The sequence below is a fragment of the Glycine soja genome, chromosome 18 (genome assembly GCF_004193775.1).
Source record: "Glycine soja cultivar W05 chromosome 18, ASM419377v2, whole genome shotgun sequence".
Classification (NCBI taxonomy): Eukaryota; Viridiplantae; Streptophyta; class Magnoliopsida; order Fabales; family Fabaceae; genus Glycine; species Glycine soja.
The window spans coordinates 40,100,944-40,124,962 of NC_041019.1; the positions used below are offsets into that span (position 1 = coordinate 40,100,944).

General features: G+C 32.8%; 1 pseudogene; it reads left to right on the plus strand.

Moving 5' to 3' along the window:
• Window positions 1–972: 972 nt before the first annotated feature.
• LOC114397240 lies at window positions 973–18,858 on the plus strand (annotated as a pseudogene).
• Window positions 18,859–24,019: the final 5,161 nt, after the last annotated feature.

Consider the following 24,019-nt stretch of genomic DNA (forward strand, 5'->3'; position numbering starts at 1 on the left):
CTTGAAATTAGATACTCAACATTGGTTTTGCAAAGAAACTCTCGTTGAGCGGGTTTTTATTTTTGTGGTTCCACACACTCTCGCTCGTTTTCAACTTTTCATTTCCCCTACAGTGTTCCTCTCCTCTCATCCTCACAATTGATAAGATGTCCTCCCAGTCCTCGCAATTTAAATTCGTGACAAAATCAGTTCTCATTGTCTTTGTCTTTAAATTAAAAGGTGGGAAGCAGAATAAAAGAAGAGTATAGGGCAAGGTTGTCACAAAGAACAGAATCGATGGAATATGGTGAGATTGAAGAGGAATCACTAGAGCCACACAAGTCGAAGGAATCACCCTACGAAATGTTGTGCAACAACAAGAACTCCGTAGAGAACATTGTCACCGATATGCTCTCCATTAAAAAAGATTGTAAACCCAAGAAACTCCTTCGAGATCTCGTACTTACTTTGGTTTTTTTGGGGGGGAGATTAAAAATTTCCCAAAACGCATGGGCACCGCAAAAACCCTTCTTCTTCACTCTCGTGTTCTGCCCTTCTGCATGCGTTTTCTCAATTCGTTCCCAAGAGGCATTGGCACCCACACAACGGCGCAGCCTCCCTGCAGCTACGGTCTCCATGTCGGCGCAACCTCCACTGCCGATGGCGACAAACGTTTAATTTGGGAATCGTGATGGTGGCGCACTGAGACCAGTGGCAACGAAGACACAATGAGGCTATTATTTTGTTGCTTATGGAAAGCATTTCTCCTGAATCAATTTTCATGTTTTTGTGGGGCAATTATTTTTGTTTGCATGACAAAAACATGAATCATCGTATTCTGTTGCTTCCCTGAACTTTCAAATTTAATTAGTTTATCTCATGATGAGCTAGTGCGTTAAGTGTAATGTATTTTCAAACATGAATCTGCTCAACGAACTCATGCTTAAAGCCTTAAACCCTACTTCACTGTAACTGTATTGTTGAAGGAGCTAAATGGATTCGCTGAACAGAACAACGACAGTGGAGGACCAACAGTTAGCCGAATGGCGCATGCACAATGGCCCCCACTTCGGTGACATCTCAACTCTCTATTTTCTTCACTTTCCCAATCTCTTTCTTCCTTTTTTGCTCGCCGGTATTGTTTTTCTCTCACCGTTTTCAAAGTTTCAATTGCATTGTGTTTGTTGTACCTCATTTGTTTTGACCTTCTCAATGCTTCGTTCAGGTTTGGGTTCAAAAATTACGGTGTACAATTTAGAACTGAGTAAGAGAATAATATTCTTCTCAGTATTCGAAGGAGTTCGCGTCCACAGAATCGCTTCTAGTTTCCCTCAAGGGAATGTAATTGCCGTATTTGGGGAAATGAGAGTGAAACTATTTAGCATCGTATTTGATAGCATTTCTCAGAGTCCAGAGTTGACGCTCATTCATTTGTTGCCGAAATTTGGTCACTCGGTTTTGGATGTTTGCTTCCTCAAGGTGAGTGAGAGTGAGTACTTAACATATTTCAATTTCGAAATAATGAATGCTTCTTCTTATTCTGTTCTAACTTGTGTTGCTTTTTCTTTTTTCTTTTTACTTGGTAATAGGGATACTTGCACCATTCCAATGTGAAGAGTTAGTTTCTTGTTGTAGGATGTAGCGACAATTCAGTTTACATTTGGGATATTTCTAACTCTAATATGGTTCTTAAGGTTCAATCTCCAGGTTGGTATCAACTTTACTATATACCATGGATTGTTTTTTTTTTTTTTTCTTGTAGATTTTTCTTTTTGTTTTGTTTAATGATGTTGTGTTTGTCGTTGGATAACAGTTGTTAGACAAGTGGCCTCAGATATCTTAAGAAGGGGGGGTTGAATTAAGATATCACAATCTTTTCTTAATGAAAAATTCTATTTTGATTTTAACCCAAAAACCCAAGATTCCTTTCAAAATGAACTCCTAAATAATAATGCAAATTAATCTTACTGAATAGAAACAATAAGCAATAAACAATAAAGGAGTTTAAGGGAAGAAAGATTGCAAACTCAGATTTATACTGGTTCGGCCACACCTTTGTGCCTACGTCCAGTCCCTAAGCAACCCGCTTAAGAGTTCCACTATCTTGCAAAAGCCCTTTACAAGTTCTGAACCACACAAGGACAACCCTTCCTTTGTGTTCAAATTTCTTTACAACAAGAGACCCTCGGTCTCTTAATCCCTTTTGAGAAATAAGATGAAGAGAAGAAGAAATCTCTCTTGAAAGAGATAGATTGAACAATTGAGCACTCAAATAATTCCTTATTGAATTGCAAGTGTATTGGCCAAGGAATTTTTAAAAGGATAAGATGATTTTTCTTTTTGAGAGGATAAGACCTATTTGTTCTAAAAAACTCTAAGCAAATTCGTGTTTCAAGTCACATATAAATAAACCTTTGATGGTCATGTAAAAACCATTTGAACAGATGTGACCCTTGAAAATAATTTTATGAAAATCTCCTCTGGTAATTGATTACAAGACTTGTGTAATTGATTACAAGACTTGTGTAATCGATTACAGACTTTAAAATTTGAATTAAAACGTTCAATAACTGCTGGTAATCGATTACCATCCATGTGTAATCGATTACACAGTGTAAAATTTAAATTTAAATTTTCTAATGGCTGTTATAAATCATGTTGGCCATTGGTAATCGATTACCCCTCGATTACATCTTCTGGTAATCGATTACCAGAGAGTAAATCTCTTGAAAAAGACATTTTAGCTTAAATTTCTTGGCCAAACCTTTTGTTGTTTCAATTTGGAATTCCCTTCCTAAATCACTAGAGATCTTCTTGATGATGTATCTTGTATTCTTGGATTTTTGTCTTGAATTAAACTTGAGAAGCGCATTTTCATAAGGCATCAAAATATCATGACCATATGGCATCATCAAAACATCAAAGTCAAAGTCTTTGCTTCTACAACAGTGTGGTGCCTTCTGTACTTAATGAGATTATTAAGTCACAATCTTGAAGTTCTCTTAATTGCATCTGGTACAATATTTAATGAGGTAAGAGATATGCTGATATTAAATGTTTACAATTGATGTTCGAAATGTCCGAAAAGAGTCACATAGATTATGAAGAATTTGTTTTGAACATATTGTTGTCACCATGCAAGTATGTCATTGGTTCTTTCCAATATAGAGTCTTGCTGACTAGTTTGTAGAGGAAGCATTTTGGTTTATGCATTTCATGATAATTGACCAAATGGAATTCCTTCCCCCATCCCTTTTTTTGCCTAGTAAGTAGTAAATGATGGTGAATGCTTCTTGGCTTAATGTTATCGAAATGGATATATAAGAGGGTCATAAAATATATAAGAGGTTTATAAATCATGCTTTTGATGACAAAATGGAAAGGTTAAATGGATTTGGCCAAATGGAACAAGGGAGGAAAGGATGTGGAGTAAATTTCCCCTAAACCATTGGTAATGTAAATTTCCTCCTTGCTCCTATTCTTGAGATCTTGTTTAGTATTATTTGGTTTGAAGTTGGGTCCAGATGCCTAATAACAGATCAAATATCCTCCATATGCTTTTATATTTATTACTCTAAATTCATCTTCTACAGCTCCAGTAGGTTGGTGGCTGGAAAAACCTTCATCATAAGTCATAACAATAATTATATAGAAACCTTGTGTTGTTGTGTTGACACAATCCTGCTAGGTTTCCACATACTAGTACCAAAGACCTCATGCAAAAACACTCAAAAGTATATAGCATGACTGTTGTGCTACAGGCATAGTATGACACTACATGACTAACTAAGTTAATTTTATTTAAGTGCGCACATGAAGGATTTTTTATCTGCACTGTATCTCTTTATGTTTTACTTGAAAATTATCTTTGGTTTTCTTCATAGTAGTGTTGTACTTAAAATACTCGTCACTATCCTTTTTAAAAGATCCCTGTGCTTGTTGTGGCCTAATGTTTAATGTATTGATGTTTCTATTTTCTTTTAATTTCTTCAAAGAGTTTGGTTCCGGTAGATTATTGTTTGGAAAGTTTCCCCTCACCACAATAAATTTCAAGTCATCAAGAAAACCATGATCATCAGAGCATTTCATCCTCCAATTGTTGTTGTATGAGGCTATTCATGTTTGTTAACTTATTGGACATAAAGGTTCAATCTTCTGAATAGCATGGTCGTCTTGTGGATCTAAACTGGTATATGTCTCTGATGACCGAAGGCAAGCTAGTTTTTTCAAGTCCTATTGTATCACTGATTTATGTTCATTCTTAAAGACAATGACACATGCTGATTGATCTCCTTTTATTAATGCAGTGCATGTGTCTAGGGTGTTTCTATTTAAAGGGAACATTCATTGTGCCATGATCCTATTGCCCTTGTCTTATTTGGGCATCATGCTCGGGTTTGGGATTGCTGTATTTCTAATAATGTAAGCCATTCAGTTCTGTTTTTTTTTTGTTTTTTTTATTTTCTCAGGTTATATAGGATCTTTTAGTTAATGAAAATAAAACATGGTATTTCATTTCATACACATGAAAAGCCTTATTTTAAAGAAAATATTTGTACTGAAAGTCTGATATTGTGCTCCCCCACCCCCAACAAAAAGGTAGAATTGTTATATAGTATCATATCATAAAATTTTCCACTTCATACGAGCCTTACCTTTTTTTTTATTTCCCCTTCCAAGTGATCACTATTAACAAATAAATCCATTATTTTGTTTTGACATAACTTATTTAATTGAAATGTCTATTTACCTAAGATAAAAGCCTCTCTATAGACAGAACTTAAGACTCAAGATTTATACTTTTATTTGTGGCCCTTATTCATTGCAAGTGATTTAGATTCTCCGGTCTTCTTGTAACTTGTTCCTTATCACTAACCAATACATGCATAAAAATTGAAATGTACAATAATATTTCAAATATTCATGTGCTGCTAGCTTAAAATTTGTGGATCATTTTACTTCTTAATGTTGGACCTTGTGGCCTCAATAACTTAAGAGGGATAGGCTTAGAATGCAGAAGAAGCAACAACAATCAATTTAATAATGTTCTTTAAACATGAAAGGCAAAATTGATTGCAATAACATAAATGAGATAAGGAAAGAGAGAATGCAAACACAGTTTTATACTGATTCGGCCACAACCCGTGCCTACGTCCAGTACTCAAGCAACCCACTTGAGATTTCCACTATCTTTGTAAAATCCTTTACAAAGTCTGAACCACACAGGGACAACCCATCCCTTGTGTTCTGATGCTTTACAACAAGAGACTTACAGTCTCTTAACCAATCTCATTGAATAAGAAGAATGGAAGAAGAATTCTCTCTTCAAGAGAAGAATATTACAATGAAGATCATGTAAGAATCCTTATAGATTTTGCAAGTGTTTGGTCAAGGATTTCTTTTGAGAGAGCATTTGACAACGAAGTTCTTTTAGAATCTCTCTCATTGTCTTTTGAGAGGATAAGACATTTTTGCCAAGCAAAACTCTCTTAATCTTTTGAGAGGATAAAACATTTTGATCAATCAAAACTCTCTCTTTTTTAATTCGTGCCCTAGTCACCTATTTATAGGCCTTTGATGGCCATTCAAAAATCTAATGAAAAGATGTGACTGTTGGCAGATTTTCTGAAAACTTTCCACTGGTAATCGATTACAATGTTTGTGTAATCGATTACACAGTTATAATTTGAAGGGTTATGACTTTTGAATTTGAATTTCCAAAGTTCTGTTGCTGGTAATCGATTACAGACATATGGTAATCGATTACATGTTGAAAATTCAAATTCAAAACCTTTTTCAACAGCTATTTTTCAACCCTGTCTTCTGGTAATCGATTACACTTCTTGGTAATCGATTACCAGAGCCTTGCATGTCTTGAAAGCACTTTGTTTTAAGGCAAGGCTTGGTCTTTAGTGAATCTTGAAACAAGGCTTTGTTTGTTGAAGCAATCTTGAATTATTCTTGAAGCAAATGCTTATCATTTGAAGCAGCCTTGTTAGATTCTTCTTTGACATCGTCAAAATCATGTATACATACATTCACATTCTCCCCCTTTTTGATGATGACAAACATGTGATTTCTTCTCGACACCATCAAAGCTTGCATGATTTACATCTCCCCCTTTCTCAAGCAATTTCTTCTTGATATCATCAAAATCTTCATGATTTACATTCTCCCCCTTTTTGATGATGACAACCACCTATAGGTTAGGAGCAACAACAAAGAAAATATCTATTTGCATATAGTTTACTCCCCCTTGGTTTTACAATGATTTCTTATATGAGACAATTGAAGATTTCATATTTTTCATATATAAAAAGTTGTCTCATAAAAAATAGATAATTTTTTCTTATTATTTTATCTTTTATCGTTCTCTCCCCCTTTGTCAACATCAAAAACAAATCATGAATAGAGAGGAGAAAAATGTTACCACTTGTTGTAATGTATGAGAATCAAGTGATACCAAAAGGCATTAAACCAATCATTCAATATTGATCAAGCAAAAACAAGTATAGTATCACATCAATAAAAAACACAATCAATCAAATATACAATCAAAAGCAATCAACAAAACACAATAAAAAAACAATTATCAAAGACAATCAAAACTCAATAAAAAATAATCAACAACCACAATTAATCAATTATAAAATATAATCAATCAATCAAACTAACAAACATTGAATATCAAACAAGAAAAAACAAACACATTAATCAAAAAACACAATCAATCAATTATCAAACACAACCAATCAAATTCAATCACAATCATCAAGGACAATCTAAACTCAAGTAGCAAACAAGCATAAAAAATAATTAATCAAAGACAAGTGACCTGTTGGTATCATTTGATATCACTTGTTGGGCTTGTTGATCAAGTGGCCTTTGTTCGTTGTCTCCATAGATCACATATTTACTTTTCTTGAGACTCATTTTTTCTTGGGGAGAAATATGGCCTTTGCTTGTTGTCTTCATAAATCACATATCCACTTTATTTTGGGGAGAAATATGAATAAACTTTGATGCATGCCATGTGTTTGGAGAAATTGCTATCAATGTATCGACTTTGCTCTTCTCCGTTTTCATAGTCTTTCATCATGATACCCAGACTTATGATTTTCTACTCTGAATCACTTGAATAATTTATGACATTATCTTCCTAAGTGATGTATCCTTTCTTTTCTTTCTTCCCTTTGAAATTCATCTTGTCGGATTTTTCCATTCTTCTTTTAAACACAGGACAATTGAATCTCATGTGCCCAATTTGATCGCACTTAACATTTTGGGGCTAAAGAGGAATCTTCTTCTTTCTTCTTTCATCATCATCTTCTTTCTTCTCTAGTTTTTTTTTATGTAGTTGCATTTCTCTCAACCATTGTAGGAATAAATGAATCAAATTCAATGGCTTCCCATATCTTTAGATCTATGGCTTCTATAAAGATCTGCATTCGGGTTTTCCAATAATGATAACCCTCACCATTGAACATAAGAGCCTATTGATAGAATTTTCCTCAAAAAATGGAAATTTGGTTGAGGCCATATCTATTCTTGAAGTTTTTAAACTTTATACAAGAATCCCGCTCTGATACCACTTGTTGGACCTTGTGGCCTCAATAACTTAAGAGGGATAGGCTTAGAATGCAGAAGAAGCAACAACAATCAATTTAATAATGTTCTTTAAACATGAAAGGCAAAATTGATTGCAATAACATAAATGAGATAAGGGAAGAGAGAATGCAAACACAGTTTTATATTGGTTCGGCCACAACCCATGCCTACGTCCAGTACTCAAGCAACCCACTTGAGATTTCCACTATCTTTGTAAAATCCTTTACAAAGTCTGAACCACACAGGGACAACCCATCCCTTGTGTTCAAATGCTTTACAACAAGAGACTTACAGTCTCTTAACCAATCTCATTGAATAAGAAGAATGGAAGAAGAATTCTCTCTTCAAGAGAAGAATATTACAATGAAGATCATGTAAGAATCCTTATAGATTTTGCAAGTGTTTGGTCAAGGATTTCTTTTGAGAGAGCATTTGCAAAATCGATAAGGATTCTTACATGATCTTCATTGTAATATTCTTCTCTTGAAGAGAGAATTCTTCTTCCATTCTTCTTATTCAATGAGATTGGTTAAGAGACTGTAAGTCACTTGTTGTAAAGCATTTGAACACAAGGGATGGGTTGTCCCTGTGTGGTTCAGACTTTGTAAAGGATTTTACAAAGATAGTGAAAATCTCAAGTGGGTTGCTTGAGTACTGGACGTAGGCACGGGTTGTGGCCGAACCAATATAAAACTGTGTTTGCATTCTCTCTTCCCTTATCTCATTTATGTTATTGTAATCAATTTTGCCTTTCATGTTTAAAGAACATTATTAAATTGATTGTCTTCTTCTGCATTCTAAGCCTATCCCTCTTAAGTTATTGAGGCCACAAGGTCCAACACTTAAGTTGTCATTTTTTTTACCTTTTGCCACTAAGAAGTGGGTAATTTTTTCTGACACAATCAACTATTGTTTTCACCAGTCTTATAATTTTTATCGATAATGATAAATTGTAGGTGTTCAATCAATTTTTTATCAACTATTACTTGTTAGTGCATTTTATTTTTGTGCGACCGTTTCATAAATATTGAGACTACTTTTATAAGTGATAGTGTTATGCTTCATAATATCGTACATTTGTCTTCAATTAAATTTACAAATTACATCAACTAAGCCTTTGTTTAGCACTCAAATATAGGACATAAATTTAGGCACAATCAACACTCTTTTGAATGTATTTGACAACATTAACATTATACTCATACTGTGTTAATTTTTTTAACCACGAGGGATTGAATGAATTTCCCATCCATTTTATTGTTTAGATTTCTCCTTATTTGAATTCTCCTTGCAACATTGCATAGTTATTTTTGCTTGTCTTTTTTTCAATTTCACAAAAAATAAACATAAATTTAAGGATATGTTTAATATAAGAAAGTATTTTTTATTTTTTCTTATAATTACAAATATCATCTTATTTTTATTTTATGTCTTATTCTAAAATATAAAGAAAATAATATTTTTTAAATAATATCTATACAATTTTTTAATAATAATATTTTCATTATTTTAATTTTTTAAAAAAAACGATATTCTAAGATTGTTCTCTGAAGAAAATCTACTTTCTAATATGGTTTTTGGAAAAATTGTCTTAGAATTCTCAATTTTTAAATTTAAAAAAAAAAGACATTTTAAGACGGTTTCGGGGCAAAATAGTCTTAAAAATTATACCCTTCTAAGACAGTTTGAAAATCGTTGTGGAAAGTCATGACTTTACACGACGACGCTTCAATGACTTCAACCGTCATAAAAAATAGTCTTAGAATTCTCAATTTTTAATTTTTTTTTAAAAAAATATTTTAAGATGGTTCTCTAGAGAACTATCTACTTTGTAAGACAGTTTTTGAGAAAACAGTCTTAGAATTCTCAATTTTTTAATTTTTTTAAAAAAGATATTCTAAGGCATTTTCGGGACAAAATCATCTTAGAAATTGTACCATTCTAAGACGGTTTGAAAATCGCTTTGGAAAGTCGCATGACTTTCCACAATGACGACTTCAACGACACTAGAAAGTTGTCGTAAAAAACTCCTTAGAATCATCATAAAAGGCACTTTTTAGTAGTGTGGAAGATTAATGCCTAAATGTCAGCTACATAAGTTAGTGGAGACCCAAAACAGAAGTTGGAGGTTGCATATAACCATCGAGGGAAAGAGAACAATGGTAAGCCTTCAAAGAATCAAGATGAAGATAAGGAGGGGACAACAAAAGAGGAGGGCAAGAAGAATATTATTGATCTAAAAGGGGGAGAGTTGTCCATTCGAGAAGATGGTGGAAAAGCTAAGGAGAAAGGGAAATCCATCTTCATTACAAGTTTTTTGGAACTTGTAAGTCCTTACTTCAAATATGAACCCCCCCCCCCCTCTCAGATTGGATCAAGTGAGATGATTTTTTTCATATAAAGAAACTTTAATTATAGACACAACATCCTAATATTAAAAAAAGGAAACAAATCCTAAAATATCCTAAGCAAATTCATAATATATTTAAATCTAAAACATATTTTAGAGATTTGAAGCAAATAATTTTTTTTAAAAGATGAACTAAATTATTCTTTTCTAAAAACTAAAGATATCAATCATATTCTCAACACTCCTCCTTGACTAAGCATTTGGATTTTCTCCTCCTTTCAATTTTTGCTTTCTTCTTCTTTTATCTTCTTGTTTTCCTCTATGGGGCCTTAAGAACTATAAGGTTTGCTACCATTGATGGATTTTTTTTCTATGTATCGAGATATATTTGTAAAAGGAGATATTGTGTGGAAGAGCTTTTTGAATATTTTATTCATGGTCATTACAAGTTTTCCATAAAAACTTGTAAACTCTTGTATATCATCTCCATTATAAGTTTTTGTGGAACTTGCAAACTCTTTCTTCATATGTGACCCCTCTCTGTTGTTGGTCAGGTGGGTGATTTTTCTCATGTCAAGAAGTTCTATTTATAAACTTAGCTAGCATCCTAATCTTGTAAAAGAAAATAAATCCTAAAATATTCTACATAATTTATAATAATTTTAAATCTAAAAAATATCGTAGAGATTTGAAACAAGTAACAAATTCTTAAAAGAAAAACTAAATTATTATTTTCTAAAAAATAAAGATATCAAACATATTCTCAACAATTTAATGAATTGTCAAAATGAAATTGGAAGAAAAGTCAACTTGAAGGCCTAAGTAAGCGACTGCCCAGGAAGAGCAAGATCGATTCAAAAGACGAAGGAAAAAATTATGATAGTGACATTGTGTTTCCAGTATGATGTAGTGGAACCTTGGAGAATCTTTATGATAGATACAATTAATGTATAAGAAAATGATGGAGAGCTACCATGTCGAAGATCAATACAATAAATATAAACAACATTTGACAGCTTCTAGAAAGAGAAAACAATCAAAAGGCAATTGGTGTTAAGTGGGTTTACAAAACCAAAGTTAATTCTAATGGTTTCGCGAACAAACTCAACTAGATTGGTGGTTAAAGGTTATTTTTAGCAGCATGATATTTCTTTTTCTGATACATTTGCTTTAGTTTCAAGACATGATACAATAAGATTGCTGGTACTGTTGACAACTAGTTTGGATTGGAAAATATATCATTTTGATGTCAAGTCAACATTCTTATATGGTTTCATTGAAGAAGACATCTATGTTGAGCAGCCTGGAGGTATTCAAGTTCAAAAGACAAAATCTACAAGCTTCGAAAAAATCTACAAGCTTCGTATGGTCTGAAACAGGTAAAAGGGCATGGTATAAGGAAATTGACAGTTATTTTCTAAAAAGAAGGTTTTAAGAAGAGTGAAAATGAAGTCACTTTATATGTGAAGTGATAAAAAAATGAAGTGCAACTCATTGTTTCCTTATATGTTGATGATTTATTTTTTATATATAGGGAATCAAATTCCTTAAACCAATTCAAGAATAGTGGAACCTTGGAGAATCTTTATGATAGATACAATTAATGTATAAGAAAATGATGGAGAGCTACCATGTCGAAGATCAATACAATAAATATAAACAACATTTGACAGCTTCTAGAAAGAGAAAACAATCAAAAGGTAATTGGTGTTAAGTGGGTTTACAAAACCAAAGTTAATTCTAATGGTTTCGCGAACAAACTCAACTAGATTGGTGGTTAAAGGTTATTTTTAGCAGCATGATATTTCTTTTTCTGATACATTTGCTTTAGTTGCAAGACATGATACAATAAGATTGCTGGTACTGTTGACAACTAATTTGGATTGGAAAATATATCATTTTGATGTCAAGTCAACATTCTTATATGGTTTCATTGAAGAAGACATCTATGTTGAGCAGCCTGGAGGTATTCATGTTCAAAAGACAAAATCTACAAGCTTCGACAAAATCTACAAGCTTCGACAAAATCTACAAGCTTCGTATGGTCTGAAACAGGTAAAAGGGCATGGTATAAGGAAATTGACGGTTATCTTCTAAAAAGAAGGTTTTAAGAAGAGTGAAAATGAAGTCACTTTGTATGTGAAGTGATAAAAAAATGAAGTGCAACTCATTGTTTCTTTATATGTTGATGATTTATTTTTTATATATAGGGTATCAAATTCCTTAAACCAATTCAAGAATGATATATATGAAGAAATTTGAAATTATAGATTTGGCAAAAATGAAATTTGGAATGGAGATCTCACTACTAGAAAATTGGCGTTTTACGACACGGACACTACGACGATTATTGGGGAACCGCCTTAAAAAGATGTGCGGTGGCTTTTTTGTAATTATTTGAACAATATTAGGATTTTACGATATTAAATTTAAGACGGTTATTAAAACCGCCTTAGAATGTGCTTTTTCAATTAATTTTACGACGGGTTTAATATAAAAACTGTCTTAATTTGTTTGGGTTAAAATAAATCCTTTCGCGCTTCCTCACCTTTTTCCCCTTTCACACTGAACCTCACCTCTTTCCCCTTTCATGCTGAACTCTCTCTAACCCTAGTCTCGCTTGTAACCCTTTCGAACCTCTTGCCCTTTCACGCTCAAACCTTGCTGATAGCTTCTAAGCTGTCAGCACCTGTTGCTTACCTCTTGCCCTTTCGCGCTGACACCTTGCCTCTAGCTTCTATATACATACTTTCTTTCCGCCACAAAGTGACTGACATAACCTTTTAAAGGTTCAAAGAACCTCCCCCGCCGCCGCCGTGGAACCGTAGCCTCAGCTCCCTCGCCGCCTTTCACCGAAGTATCACCCCAACGCCGTCGTCACTAGTGAGTTGTTCTTTCTCGTTACCACTTGCCCCTAAATGTTCTTCTTACTCAGAAATTAGGGAAAATTTTGCACACAAGCCTCACTTCACTTTCAAAATCATCCTCTGTGTTGTTTGATTTCTCCCCAAACCTAATTTCTCGTTCAATGCCATGGTTTTGAAAATTTCAATAAGAAAGTTCCAGAAGGCCTTCTAGAAGTCAAATTTCTATGCTGCATCTTATTTGCTTTCACAGCTTTTGAACTGCAGATCGCAACTCGCTAATTTTATTTATCTCTAACCCATTTAAGGAGTAAACTAAAAACAATGGGAACATAAAGAGAACAACTTTTGAGTACAAAAATGAGACGAAGAAATAACAACAATAATCAATTTACTAGGATTTGCTAATTCTACCCACTTAATGAGAATATATAGTTGTGTTGTTTTGTTAGGACTTAGACATTTTTCTCTCCTTAGAAAAAAAAGGTATAACTTTAAATGGTGGGCCATAGTAGCTTAGTGGCCACTGGTTGCTACAAGGGCAATGTATCTGGTCATAACTACACTCTACGTTTGAATAGCAGCCATAGTGAACAAGATAGTGGTGATGTATTGATTCTACAAAAGCCCTCTAAAGTCTAAACAGAGGTTATGGTTTTTTGGGTGGGCTATTTTTGGGATTTCAATTTCCAAAAAATGAAATCTGCAAATGTATGTAGTGAAAATTATAGACGCAGATTTAGAAGATGATTGATGATACCTATCTAGGAAACTTGTATTTAACTTTTGTTGGTATTTACTTGTATGTTTTGTTTGAGACACTTGTGACCTTTTATTGTTAATTATGAATGTCATGAATTTTGAGTAATTTTTATTTGCTTCAGTGCTTCAATGTGCTTCAGTAAATGGTATTGTGCTTCAGTGCTGCCCAAATAATCATCACTTGTTCAATGAAAGAATTAGACATGTATTTTCTAGTAGTGCCTGCACCTCTTGCCATGTGATGCTGTGTAATTTCTGTTTCAGTCAATTGAGGATAAGTATAAGTTGACCCTTATCTCAAAAACATAGTCTTTTGGTTTGTCCAGTTCTGTGGTTCACCTCACACCCTTTGTGGTGTGGTTCTTCATATGTTTACATGCAAGAAGTAATGATGTTGAAGCTGCTAAAATTACCATGTCAAAGAAACTCTTCTCAATAACAAGACTTGAACTGAATACCATTAGTCCAACTCAACATCATCGTTAACTTATATAGCAAACCTGTGGTTAGAGTTGCTAAAATGGTTTATAATTTTTTTAATGATGTCAATATATCATGGAATGATTACTTATTAAATTAAAAGTAAAAGGTACAGCTAATTAAAGACTCATCAATTTTGCCTTGTGTTGATTTTGGTTCCCTGTATGCAGCTAATTTGAACCAAACCTTTTTGTGACTATGTTGTGCTCTCCATAGTTACTAGAGAATGTAAAAAATTTTAATTTAAATTAATAGATAATGGATGCAATCCTTTAGTTGAATTGTTTGCATTAGACTCCATTTAATTAATTTGTATTGTCTTCCAAATATTGTGTTTCCCTTATCTTTATTTGTTTGTATTCAACATTTTGATGAGGATAATTACATGTTCGTACACTGATATATAGGGCTTTCTTAACAACATTTTGATGAGGATGATGAAGGGAGAAGGAACCATCAGGTAGCAGAGATTGAAGTTAGAACATCTTTTTTGTTGACCACAAAAGACCATAACCATTTTCCTCTAACCATCTTAGGCCACTCGTAAGTTTGTCTCTACTCTGCATTTGACAACTAGTATTTATTGTTCTCACAAGTAATAAAGTAATTAATAGTATTTTGGTTTAATTTCATTTTGATCTCTCTTTACTATGTTATATTTAATGGAACTGTTGATGTAACAGCAGAATGGTGATGTGGATGTGTAATAGAGGGTCAAGTTGTAATTTCTGTCAAATATTGAATATTAAGTTAAAAAATAAACTAAAATTACAATTAAAGAATTAGGAGACTAAATACATTGAAAATGACCCGGGGACAAATTTGAGAAATAATAACAACAAGGGATCAAAACTGTAATTAACTTTTAAGTCTAAATTATTTTACTTTGAATTCTTTAATTTTTGTTTTTAGGATAATGATTAATAAAACTGGTTTTGTTTGTGTTAGTTATAAAATTTTGAATTGTCTTCAATTAAACTTAAATCCATTTCATGGGGAATGTATCATTTGGCAGGAGAAAAAAGAGTGTTCAATAGTGCTAGAGAGAACCTTCTGGGCAGTATGAGCCTTATACTCCTTTTAATATATGTTATTTTGTTGATAAAAAAAATAATAATTTAGTTTGAATTATAAATTTACAAATGACATGAAGATACTAAAGGCGATCGTGGTAGTTTTGTTGTAACCTTTTTGATGATATAACAAATTGCAGCGACTGATTAAAATTCAGTTACAATTTTTTTTTAATATTTTTCCCCGTTTTCTTGTGAATTTCTGTATAATTTAAAGATCAACATCACAGCCTGACAGGGCCTTGGCATTATTGAAACAACCATATCTAGGGAATGCAACTGAACTTGCTTTCAATTCCATATCGAAGCATAAATTTGCATAGATTGGTTCACTCTGAGCTGTATTTTTTGGTCTTTGATTGAAAATCTCACTGGTAAAGCTGACATTAGATCTATGTTTTATACATACATACATACATACATATATATATATATATATATAAAGAAAAATATTTGTTTTGGTTGAGAACAGTGATTATGTAAAACATTCTCTAAAATAGGGACCTAAATTGCTTGCAGTTAAATTTCTAGCAATTGACCCTGCAGTCATGATCGAAAGGCTGAACTTTTTATTCTCCTTATATTATATATTATAAGGGTTGGAAAATTAAATTAGGGATAGATTAGAGATTCAACTTCCTTTCTTTCTTTGAATGTAAGCTAGTTGTTCAATAATACAGCTGAAACACTGCTCTCAATCATTTAGAAGTAGCACCAAATCATTTGCATTGACCACCCACAACCATTGTCATTCTTTGCTCTAGCTCTAAGGTCACAATCATCAAAACGACCACTCTCCAAATCCCATTTATCATTCTTATAATAATGCTCAAATAAATTAAGTGTGTGTCACTCAAAACTACTAATTAATTAAACATAAAGCACCGCATCAACATAAATTTGATAGTACTTGGTAAAGCACACAGCTTTCCCAAGAATCAAAACTACAACATCATGTCACTCTCAGAACCGCTTTTTCTGCTCTGCAATATATATATATATATATATGCCCTTCCTCTACTTGTGACTTTGAGAAACCGGATTCGCCTCTTGTTCAAATGGGTTCACGTGGTTGGATTAATTAGTGCCATTGACAATTGCATTGAGAGTGAAGACACACACTTATATATTAATTGTAAGTAGAAAATTAAGCCATATCACATGTCATATACTATAATCGTATTAGTATTATACTATTATATGTCACTAACTATATGCAAGTAACACGAGGAGACCAAGAAAAACAAAAGTACGGGGTAAGGGGACACAAACTGAGAAAAAGAATTGGAAGATGTATAGATCTAACAATCTTGCCGACTAGGCCGAGAAGTCCATGGTAAGCACGTGCACCCAAATTAAGACACCCCTATCACTGTCATGCACTTCACTTGATGGTGATAAATGAGAAATCACATATACAGTTGAGATTCAGATGTTGCTTATGAAGAAAAAAGAAGGGAGTTTCTTTAGAGTATATAGAGAACTTGTTCTCTCCTTACTTGTTTTTTGTCTCGCTCATTGTTTTCTTAAATTGTTTACGATCTCACTATATATTATATCTATGTAGCAGGTAGGTCCATAAGATCTAATACAATATCAGACTTCACATGTGCTTTAGGATGGAAATTAGGATTTCCCCGGTAGAGATAGGTATCCATAGGAAGGATAGAAAATAGAAAGCTTTTAAAGACTCGTACAACACCCACGACCCATTGCCTTCAGATCCACTAGCACAATTTTTTTAGGGATCCCTGATTTGGTCCCAAGTGAATTTGGAGTTATGATTTTTGTCACATCCCAATAGAAAAAGAAGAAAAAAAGAAGTTAAAATCATGATGCATTATGTGATAGAAAAAGATGAGAATGATAGAAAAAGAATGAAAAAGATATATAAGAGAAATGAATGTAAAAACATAAAAAAATAACGTAAATTTTTTTACCATTCCACTTGATAAAGAAAGCAATTTAATTCTAGTTTTTGGTTTTGATGCATCTTTTCCGTTACTGTGATCAACTTCAAGGTCTCAATCAAACTCCAAGTAAAGTTTGGTGGAATGAAGCAATCATTAACTAACTAAACCAGCAAACACTGTTTGTGTTGTGTACTTAATTGTCTATATCTTTTTTTTCATTTTGTTGCTAATTGAAGGTAAAAAGGTAAAAAGGTCAAAGTATTATTGCTAACAATTTGATCCTTTCTACTTGTCAACTTGTAATAACTTCATCTTTCAAGTTTCAAAGGTGTAATTGTAAAGTTATGGTTTCCAAAACAACTTAAGTTGTACTTCTAATGATCAATCAAATTGTATATTAAATCTTTTGTGGTTTCTTTGGTTAGTACATATACAGCAATTTAACTTATAAATTCATTTTTTTACAAACTGTTGAGATCTCTTCTGTTAACTTACTAATCTGTAAGAAGCAATTGTTAATTCTCATATAGAAGGAGCAGCAACTATAGACGGCAGAGGACCAACTATATCGGACACCTACACTAAACAACAACCAGATTAACCCTCTGACTAAACAAAAGAGTTGGTTTGTTTTTTTGTCCAAAGTTCTTGATAAATATATATATGCTTAAATATATTTTTCTTATCTGTACTATATTTCGTTTTGTTTTCACTATGTAAGAATCGCTCTGTGAATGAATCGTAATCTGACAAACCCTGTCAAAAATCTGCCTTGCTTTTGTTCAATCTTTAAACACATGTCTAGGTCTAAGTCGAAGCTGAGTTTCATTTCCTTCCTTATCCTCCCATAAGTTGGTTTCCTTCTATTAGGATATGCGTAGCAGTGTTACTATCAGGGAAAAATTGTCAAGACTATTTGATAAAATTCAGCAAAAGTCACAAACTTATATATTATGCAGAAATGACAAGTCAGAAAAGCCAGGTGTTGAATTCTATCTCAAATTTAATTGGCATTAAGACAAGTTGTTTAATATTAATCCAAACCCAAACCCAAACCCTCGAGGTTCAGAAAACTCAAACCCAAACCCAAGCTTGTAAGTTATTATGCTTTATTTTTATCAGTGTTCATAATTATGGAGGAATAGTGAGCTCTGTTGAAGTTTGGATCCAAAGTTCTCTTGAGATTTAAAAAGATTTGTATGTAGATTGATATTAGTGTCGAGAAGCTTGTGTTTTGTGTTTGTGTGCTTCATCGACTTTGCACTGATTCTTGTTATTTAATTTGCTTTCAACTCACTATGCAGAGTGTAGAGTAGCTTGTTCAGTTGTTTGATAGAATGGAATCAAAGTGAGAGTTGGAACCTACACATTGAGTTTCAGTACAACAACATTAACTAATAACTATCCTTATAATACAGTAGGAAGCTTTATTGAATATTTTTAAGGTCTCACCTAGTCTAGGAACGTTCAGCTTCATTTTTTTTTGTGCTTCACATGCTAAGGTTTTTGACAAAAAGAGTGCCATCTATACATTGTTTAAATTTTTTTTAGATAAGCCTTTATTTGATACAAATTGTTCTGTTTATTTTCTTTCTTTTTCAATGTACATATATCTTGTAGTTGTGTTTCATTATTTGATCAGAAACTTTGTTTTTGTCCTTCCATTTTTAATGGAAGGCTACTAGAAAGATTCATTGTATTCAAGTAAAAAGCATAAATTTTTTCCATTTTTATATATGCAGGAGAGTTCATACCCTTTAAATTCAAGATTTTACATGTTTGGACTATCAGAACCTGAGAATACCGGGGGCCTTCAGAGAACTCATTGATAATCACTGAACAAACAACAACTGTAAGCACGGTTAGTTATGTTTTATGCTTCACTTTTCTTCATTGCACTTTTCTATACAGTACTCCATAAAACCATTGTTACTACGGAGATAGTTAGTGTTGGAAAACATTGTTTGGCCAAATCATTTCATAAAATCTTTACTGTTAATCGTGTGATAATGTCCTTATGAGCTTGATCATTGCATTGCATATTTTAATTTCAATTGGTAAAATCCATTATGTTCCTTTTATTGCTGGCTTATTAATTATGGAGAAAAATAAAAGCAAATAAGGATACATTTATGCCAGAAAATTGTCTCTCAGTTGCACATGTTTTTAGTTCAATTTGATCTTGATGAATTTTAGATTGTTGCTATCAAGCTTATGATTTGGGCTAAGTTTCTATTAAGCTTATCAAAGAATTTTGTCTCGCGTGGTCTTTAAACAAGAACAAAGTGTGTGTAAAATTAAATGAACTTTGAAAAAAGAAAACAAAAACATCAGAAGCTGTTAAAAAACTGTTTTAGGCCCGATAATCCTGACCCAATAAAAGTAAACAAACTCCAAAAATTAAATCACAAATCCATTACCAGATTTAAACCATGACAAGTGTCACGTCCTATGAAATATAGGTTTGAAATATAATTTTTTTAGTCAGTTTTCTTATTATATTATCTTTTTTTACATCTAAAATAAAAATAAATTTTAATTTTAAGTATTAAACTAGTAATTTTGTGGAAATTATTATTTATTAAATATTTCTAAAATAAATATTTAAATAATTTTTTTTAAAAAAATGAGTTTCCTTCAATAGATTTCCGGATCTGTCCCGAATTAAAATTACAATTATTATCAGACAGAAAGAATACATGTGATCTCTAATACAAAAATCGGGTTTTGGAATACTTATTCATTCTTTTGTTTCCAACATTTGGAGAATAAGAAACACATTAACGTTATTTGATAGTATTTTGGAATAGAATAACTAGAAAAAATTAATTTATTATTTTAAGCTTTAAGTAAAGTACTTGAAATATTTATTACACCCTTCTATTTATGTTTACGTACATTTGGAGAATGAAGAAAAATACATATCAATACTAAGTTCATTAATAAATTAAACTTTAGAAAGAGTTCAATAATGCAAATTTTTATAAACTGAAAATCAAATTAAAAATTATTTTTTATAAATTTTTAAATAATTGTTATAAAAATCAATAACTTTATCGCAAAGAGGGGTAATTTGAGATTGTGTGATGTATAATACAAAAATTTGGTAACATTGTCAAATGTATATATGTTTTATAATTTATATTTATTCATTTAAAAATATCACATGACAGTTTATTTCAAAACTAAATTATATAATAGATAACAAAAAAAAGGAGATTATTAACAAATAATAACCCTAGAATAGTAGGCTATATGCGCAATTTTTTCTTTAAAAATGTAAACCGATATCTCCGACTACAATTCAACAACAAACTCATAAATCTGGAACATAAATTCTACACATGGGGCATGATCCTTGTTGGACTAGCCATTTGTCTATGCAGACTAAGTGAAAAAAGTGGCCACATTTTGGAAGTGTCCTCACAAATTCTTCATCCTCAAAATCCTGCAGAATATAATTTTAAGACAATGGGGTTAATGGCAAGGTAATGATAAACTAATGAACAGAAATACATGACCTTAAAATGAAGGAAGATTATACACTATATATGTGGGCATCTGTATGTTAAATTCAGAGTCTAGTAACATTTTGATTTTTTTTAACTGCTTTTGGTTCTTGAACTCATGCATTTTTCACAGGCTCAGAAAAAAATTCCTCACCTGGAAGCATATTGAGCAGCAAGAGTCATTGTATAATTTGAACATTTTACTGGAATTGAATTGTTGAACAGGAGGCTTTTGAATGATATTCCAAGTCACCCCTTCGATTGTGATTTCCCTGACAATATTGTCATTGTAAATATCTTATTCTTCTTTGTAAGTTGTTCCATGTGCACTGATCTGAAAAAGTAATTTCATCTAAGATTTGATATCATATCGAGAACTCTAATGGGGGCTACTGATTTGACATTTATATAAGTTTTGTATACTTATCCTTACATGGCAATGATAGGCTTGAGAAACAGCTGGACATATCCATTCCATAAATAGCTTTCCATTTAATAAACTCCTCAATAGGGCTACCTGCATATGAACATCAAATTTAAGAGTTCAGAAATGGGAGAATGTTATTGCTAGTTGGCTTAAGCCTAAACCATTGATTCTATGATACATATTTTTAGGACTTTTTTGTAAGTTGTTATTTTTAGAATTGGGAGAAAACCTTTTTTATTATCTTCATTTCATGTTTCACAATACACTAAAATGCTACTTTTTATAAAATAAATTACACAATTATTGTGATATTTAAAACATATCTTCAAATCAAATATTTGCTTAAACAAACAAAATATGTAACTGTAACTTTACCTCAGACCTAACTATTGAATCAGTCATATGTAGAAAGTAGAACCAACTAGAAAAGGAACTCAGAGAGCCCTTGGACTTAGACTAGTGAGTGACCAACAACACAAATTTAAAGTGTGTCTAGCTACTAGCCATAGATGAAATAATATGATTATATGAATCTATCCAATTGCCAAACCATGGAACTTGAAGTATTACACCTTAGACAGTGGCTCATCATAAGCAGCAATATGTCCGAGTGCTGTCTTTACCAATGCGCATCAACGGGATATATAGAGCATTAGGAATTTCATAAATGTACTTATTAAGAGTCATTTTCATGCATTCAGAAGCAACTTGTACTTATAGGAATTGGCTTTGACATATAGGGGGCACCCCGGGCCAGCAAAGCTTTGCATGTAACAGACATTTATATGTATTTGCTACATGTTAGTATTTATTTTTACTTCTTGAGTATTTGTCCTTAATCTTATTTTGTATTTGATGCTGCCTATGTAAATTTTATGTGTTTTTTTTATACAGTTTTCTGTTTATTTTGAATATAAACTGTCTATATGTATGATCAACTTATGTAAAGCTCACTTCGGTGTATTTACTAAAATTAAAAATATATAACTAAATATACAAGTTTTGAATGATGCACCAACAATTTTTTCTTTGACCTGCTATTGCTTGTAAGTTAATGTTTATCAAATATTTTATCCCTTTCATGAACTAGGACCTGCTAGAGACAATTTCATTGTTGCTGAAGCAGAAACTGCTTAAATAAATCATATTCTATAGTATTTTGATGATGATATCTTTTATGAAGTTTTTTCTTCTATAAGTTTCGTTCTTATTCATGCAATAATTCATACTGTGGGGCTACAATAAGGGGTTGGCTGTTCTCCATTGCTACAACACTACTCATACTGTGGTCTTACAAGCTTTGCTATGATGCAGGTGTTACTGTTAAGGCATGTGGCGACTGTTAAGGATAGCAATATAGTTGATACACTTCCATTAGCATATTGTCATCTCATTGAGTGTTGCATCCCCGCCAACAAAGATTTCCTTACTATCATCGTTCGAGGTATGTATGTGATTATCACACTTATGTGCTTAAGTATTATAGGCAATGGTTGACATGTTACTATTCTTTAGTAGTACATTGTAATTCATTGAGTGAGCCATAGTTCCCCGTTTGAGATTGAATACAACGATTAATACGGACAGTTTGGATTAATTGTTGTATTCAATCTTGAATTGTCCGTTTGGACAGTTTGGGAAGACAAATTGTTTTTACTTCATTTTGACTTATAAGTTAAGTATATTGTGTTATTTTTTACTAAATTTCGAGCAATGCATCTTGCTTTGTTCTCTGGGTGCATACATGATAGGCGTGAATTGATGTCACCCCTTTCATGTTGTGTACTTGGAGACCAAAGCGAAATGCTGCCGAAATTTCGTCAAAATTAACATAATCGTCTTAACTTGTTTGTTTGAATGAAGTAAAAAATTGTCTTTCTGAATGGGGTAGGGTCATACCTTTTTATGAAAAAGAGAGGTTGGCATGCATATCGGTTAATGTGCGGGCTATGGCAGTACACCAAAATGGATCGAAGTTGGATGACAAGACCACGCATAAGTGACTAGTATGACAATGGAGTTGAAGATTTCTTGCAATTTGTCAAACATAATGCAGCACCCATTGGTGGACTATACTTATGTCCATGTGTTAATTGTTTGAATGGACGACGACAATCTTTGGATGACATTAGAACACATCTTATATGTGATGGTATCAGTCCAAATTATACGAAATGGATTTGGCATGGTGAATTACCACAAATGTCATCAACCCCTTCGACTGCTGCAGTTGACGAAGAAGTTGGTGATCGTATAGAAGACATGCTACGTGATCTTGGACAAGAGGGTTTTAGGCAAGCACATTCACCTTACTATGAAAGCTTAGATACTGATTCTACGACTCCATTGTATATGGGATGCACAAAGTACACACGGTTATCAGCGGTCTTAGGTTTGGTGAATTTGAAAGTAAGATTTGGGTGGAGTGACAAAAGCTTCAACGAATTACTTTTGTTATTGAAGAATATGCTTCCTGTAGATAACACATTACCCAAGAACCATTACGAGGCAAAGAAGATATTATGCCCTATGGGTATGGAATACCACAAAATACATGCTTGCCCTAATGATTGTATTTTGTATAAACATCAATTTGCTAAAATGCACAGCTGCCCTACATGTGGAGCGTCACGTTACAAAGTGAAGTCTGACGAAAGCAGTGTTGATGCAAGCACCTACAAAGATTGTCCATCAAAAGTGTGTTGGTATCTTCCAGTAATACCAAGGTTTAAGCGATTGTTTGCTAATGCACAAGACACAAAAAACCTAACATGGCATGCTGATGGGAGGATTAAAGATGGATTGCTCTGTCATCCTACTGATTCTCCTCAATGGAAGTCAATTGATGAGTTGTATCCAGAATTTGGACAAGATCCCAGAAACCTAAGGGTTGGTCTCGCCTCCGATGGAATGAATCCTTTTGGGAACTTGAGCTGCAACCACAGTTCCTGGCCTGTTTTGCTGATGATTTACAACCTTCCTCCTTGGTTGTGCATCAAACGGAAGTACATAATGATGTGTATGTTGATAGCCGGTCCCAGATAGCCAGGAAAT